This window comes from Rhinopithecus bieti, unplaced genomic scaffold, assembly GCF_001698545.2.
Source record: "Rhinopithecus bieti isolate Rb0 unplaced genomic scaffold, ASM169854v2 scaffold_73130, whole genome shotgun sequence".
Lineage (NCBI taxonomy): Eukaryota > Metazoa > Chordata > Mammalia > Primates > Cercopithecidae > Rhinopithecus > Rhinopithecus bieti.
Window position 1 is genome coordinate 493,642 of NW_016827546.1, and position 6,000 is coordinate 499,641.

The following is a 6,000-nucleotide window of genomic DNA, read 5'->3' on the forward strand; positions in this document are numbered from 1 at the left end:
CTGTATTGCCAATGCATATTACTAATTACTGCTTTAAAATAAAAAGCTTTATAGAGGGTTAAATATGGTCCAGAATTAAATCTGTTTCTCTTGGTGTCCCAACCTTTTCTTATTCAATTGCAAGGCACAGATACAGACAGGAGAAGAATTGAAATTACTTGGCAGCTAGCAAATGACCAACCAATATTGTCAAATCTAAAGTCTTAATGCAAATATTACTGGACAAACAAGGAAATGTGAAATAATTTGCTGTCCCAATTATCAACTGCTGTATAACAAACTACCCCAAAACTTAGTGACTTGAAACAACAACCACCTTATTATAGCTCACAATTTTATAGTTTATGGCTTTGAGCAGGGCTCAGCTGAGTGACTCTTCTGTTCCATGTGCACTAACAGGGGTCACTCAGTGGAATTTAGCTGGTGAAGGTGAATGGTCTGGTTTGGAGAGTCTTGGATAACTTCACCCATGTCTTTGCCCATTCAGGATGCTGTAATGCTGTAAGAAAATACCATAGACTGAGTGACTTATAAACAACAAACCTTTATTTCTAACAGTTCTGGAGGCTGAGAAGTCCAAGATGAAGGCCACAGCAGATTCGATGTCTGGTGAGATCCTACTTCCTAGTTCACAGATAGTGACTTCTCAATGTGTCCTCACCTGGTGCAAGGAAAGAACAAACAAAACAAGCTCCCTGGGTCTCTTATAAGGGCACTAATCCCATTGATGAGGGCTCCACCTCATGACTTAATCACATCCCAAAGGCCCCACCTCCTGATACTATCACATTGGTGATTGAGTTTCAACATGTGGCTTTGGGGGAACACAAACATTCAGACCATAGCATCTCACATCTAGTGCACTGGCAGGGATGCCTTGGGGGTGGGACTGAACTTGAGGGTTATCAACCAGAGCCCTACATTTGGCCTCTTCATTGCAGTGGTTTTTGGGAAGTCAGACTTCTTATAGCGGAGGCTTAGAGCTCCAAAAGCAAGTGTTCAAGAAAAAGAAACAAGTCAGAACCTACAAGTCTTATGACTTAGTCTCTAAACACCCAGAACATAACTTCCACAACAAGCCCAGGTTCAAAGATAGGGGTGATATATTCTACCCCTCACTCGGAGAAACAGCAAAGAATTTCCAGACATCTTCTATCTGCTGCACTTGTTTTCATGAAAGAAAGTGGCATTACAGGATAGGCGCAGTGGCTTCTGTCTGTATTCCCAACACTTTGAGAAGCTGAGGTGGGTGGATCACTTGAACCCAGGAGTTAGAGAGCAGCCTGGCCAACATGGTGAAACCCCATCTGTACTAAAAACACAAAAAAGTAGCCAGTGTGGTGGTGCATACCTGTAGTCCCAGCTACTCAGGAAGCTGATGCAGGAGAATCACCTGAGCCCGAGAAGTTGAGGCTGCAGTGAGCTGTGATAGTGCCACTATACTCCAGCCTGGGTGACAGAAACTGTGTGTCAAAAAAAAAGAAAGTGGCATTACATAAACAAAGTTAGTAAAAACTTCTGTATTGTTTGCCCATTGTTCATGGAGAAACATACATTATTATCAGCATTAAGGACATTTATGATGAAGACCAGTAGTCAGTCACCAGATGTCCAATTTACAGAAATATTCAAAGTAATATAACCCAGAGATACACAAACTTTTTAAATCTCATTGTCATTATTTTTAAATATTGTCCAGCATCCAAGAGAGCTTTACCCAGCGTAGAGAAGTAAAGTCCATACACCCAATATCTTTTTAATGTAACAAATATTTATTAGTGACCTACTATGTGCTGGGTGCTATATTAGGTACTGAGGATATAAGGTGACCAAGGAGAATGTGCTTCATTCCCTCCAGGTCTGTGGGCTTTGTAGTATAGCAGGAAAGGCAGACAGATAAACAATAAGGATAGAGGATGAGAAGTACAATGATCAGCTGTCCTTGTTAGGGTAAGCTAACTGCTAAAATGAACCCCAAAATTATAATTGCTCAAATACAATAGTAGCTTATTTCCTACTCGATAAACAATCTAACTAAGGTACTTCTAGGTTTTGGATGGGGTAGGTGGGGAGGAAGAACCACAGTCCTCATTCCTTCAGGAACCAGGCTGGGGGAGGCTCAGCTCCAGGTTGCTGAGGTTGCTCTGAACATGGGCACCTCCAGCAGACAGATAAGGAAAGAACCTGGAGACTCCCTCATGGGAGATTTTTATGGGAGCAGCACTTTCGGGTACAGGATGCATTCCAACACTCCCAGTGGATGCCTGAAATAGAGGATGGCACCAAACCTGGCCGGGATCAACTGGAACACATTTCTGCTCATGTCCTCCAACCACAAATTCAATGTCTTTTTCATCTTAAGTAAGCACTTATCACACATGGTGGCCATAACATTTGCAGTTTGAGGTAAGATAGCAAAACTAGCACAAATTTCTTTTCCCTTCTTTAGTTTCACAGAGAGATTTGTTCTTGAAATAGATCTTAGCAACTTCGGCATACAATTTTTTTCTTTCCATATTGAGAACTTTCACTTTTTCACTTAAAGGAAGTACTTTACAGCTTCTCTTTGGAATATCCCAACTGCCCGCATCATTACTATTGCACAGAGGGGCCATTACTAGATAAAATAAGGGTGATTGAACTCAAGCACAGCAATGTCATGACAGCCAATCTGATAACCTAGATGGCTACAAAGTGACCAGCAGGCAGGAGTGTCGACAGCGTGGATATGCTGGACAAGGGATGATTTGTGCCACTGGAGAGGACAGGGCAAGACAGCATGAGATTTCATCATACTATTAAGAATGGCACAAATTTAAAACTTATGAATTATTTATTTCTGGAAATTTCCATTTAATATTTTTGGACGGAGATTGATCATGGGTAACTGAAACCACAAAAAGTGAGACTGCAGATAAGGGGAGCCTACTGTACCTTCCTTTGGCCAGAAATCAGTCACAGAGTCTCTCCTAATTTCAAGACAGGCTGGAAAATGTAGTCTTTGTGCTCTGGAAAAAAAGGAACTGGGTTTCGAGAGCAGTGGCAGATTCAGCTTCATACAAAATGATTTTAGAGGGCAAATAGGTGATGGCCAAGCCCAGAGCTTTTTATATAGAATCCCAACTAGGGTAAACCAGACGGCTGAACTGATTTAGTTTAAACAACATATTTTTGGATTGTATAATACATTCTGTTTTTTTAAATGAGCCTTTCTTAATCCTACACCTGATTCCAAGAGTCATCTAAGAATACACGGAGACACTAGTGATAGAGTGGGTGAAGGTGATATTTCATCTATTAGTGATACAACTTCTTAGCTGAGTTATAATTGGAGGGGGAGTATGGGAATTGTATACACATTTGTTGTTTGGTAAGGTCCTTAAAAAGGCTAATTGCAATGGAAAAAGCAATTTGGCAAGGAAAATTATCCTGGCATCTGACTCAATCGTGACTGATTGCTAAAAGCACCAGTGTAATAAATGTGTTGTTCTGAATGATGGAAAAGAAAACAGCTCTGGAAGTAGAGCTTCTGTCACCTTAAGCACCTGTGATATCATGAAAGCTTTTGTTTCAAACTGTTGGTAGAAATGGAATTTTTTTTCTAATACTGTATGTTGAAATCTTCAAGCTTCTTTTTTTCTCCCCCAAAAAACTGTACCTGTCATTTCGCTCTGAGGCTCCATTTCTGTAAGGAATCTAGACATCCAGTGGGAATGGGCACACAGGGACTTCAGAAATCAAGTTGGCTTGCTTTCTGCAAGTAAATCCATCTTCTTTTGCTAACTTTCTTATATTAAAAAACAATTTCAAAAAATCAACACCACCCCAAACCAAGCAAATCCCAGTGTCAGTGTGGGCAGCTGACTAAGACATGGCTGTTTGATGATTCTGGAGTTGGTGCAAATGCTACATTTGAGTTCCATCTCTGCCTCCTACTTGCTGTCACCACTTTTCCAAGCCTCCATTTCCTTATCTGGAAAGTGGGAATAATCACGCCTAGCTCACTGAGTTACTGTGATTAGGTATACCAGCAGACACTTGATAAATGGTAGGTATCATTATTAGTGTCTGACTCTCTGGAATTCCATTCCATTTTATACATATTGGAGAGTGCCTACTGTGTACCTGAACACATCTGGATTCCTGCCTTTAAGAAGCTTACAACCACTAGAGGAGTGACGTGATGAAAAAGCTTTAAAAGGTCCCAGCAATTCTGACTTGGGAGAGGGAGTTTTGGGAAAACACACCATGGAAAGACCAGCCTTTGATTAGGGCCTTACAGAGAAGGCTGAGCAAGTATGCTTCAGAGTTCCCCAAATCCATTTCTCACCTCTCCTTCCTCACCAAAAAGCCTGGCCCTGGGTAACACTGGACCTCCTCTCTAGGAATGATTAGCCTTACATCCCAGAATTAGAAATAGATTTGACGTATTAATAGCCCCTGGAGGAGTCACAGTGCGATAAACAATACCATTAAGTTATAAATGTCGATGCGCATCCTTTCTTGTTGAAAATACACAAAACATTTACAAAAATAAAAATAATATGAAATTATTCTACAGCTTTGCTATTTTTAGCTTAGTTAGAACAATGGGCACTGTCAAATTGTTTAGCCTAAAGCTCCCTCCTTAGTATTTCAAGTTCAGCCTAAAGGTTGCTCTGAGTATAGTGAACTGTAACCTCACTGGATGTGTTAGGTTACAATTCAGCCAATCACAGGGCCAACTGCTCAACCCAGTGTTGAAATAAGGTGGATGTGGAGCTGAGCCCAAACCAGCTGTTTCTGAACCTCACTCCCCTTTGCTGTACGTCACTTCTTTTTTTCTGTCCTTCAGTGTTACCCAGACATGTGGCAGCCGCAGAGTTGCTCCGAACCTGTTCTGGTTCTGGGAGCTGCCTGAGGCAAGAATCATTCTTTGCTCAATTAAACTCTGTTAAAGTTCATTTATCTAAAGTTTTTCTTTTAATAGCACCAAGTTAGATATCTATAATACCCACATTTTTTGGATTGCTTGTTTTTGTCCAGCATGATCCTTTATATACATCATTTCATTGGATCTTTGTACAACTCTATAAATTATTATTGTCCCTATTTTACAGATGGAAAAAAACTGAATCCTAGAGAGGCAGCCTATAAATCTGTCACAATATATATGAGGATTTGAACTCAGATCTGAGTTCCACACTCTAACTTTTGACTACTGCCTAATGGGTAAATCTGGGGAAGATGTCAAACATTTAAACATAAACATCAAAGTCCATATTTTTACCTTTAGGTAAATTAATCTGAAAACAGATTATTTCTTCTGTTCTTAAATGTTCTCTAGGTTAGTGACTCCTAAAACAACTGCTGTAGTTCAGTCTAGTGATTTCTATGGCCATGATACTGAATTACATTGTGTGTGTGTGTGTGTGTGTGTGTGTGTGTGTGTGTGTGTGTTTGCATGTTTGCACAGTCAACCTATACTCATTATTTTGTTTTTAATAAAATCCAGATTGTGTACAACACTTTATTTATTTATTATACTTTAAGTTCTGGGGTACATGTGCAGATGTGCAGGTTACACAGGTATATATGTGTCATGGTGGTTTGCTGCACCCATCAACCCATCATCTACATTAGGTATTTCTCCTAATGCTGTCTCTCCCCTAGAACCCCAGACCCTGACAGGCCTCAGTGTGTGATATTCCCCTCCCTGTGTCCATGTGTTCTCACTGTTCAACGCCCACCTATGAGTGAGAACATACAGTGTTTGGTTTTCTGTTCCTGTGTTAGTTGGCTGAGAATGATGGTTTCCAGCTTCATCCATGTACCTGCAAAGGACATGAACTCATCCTTTTTTATGGCTGCATAGTATTCTATGGTGTGTATGTGCTACATTTTCTTTATCCAGTCTATCATTGATGGGCATTTGGGTTAGTTAGTTCCAAGCCTTTGCTATTATGAACAGTGCCACAGTAAACATACGTGTGCATGTGTCTTTATAGTAGAATGATTTAT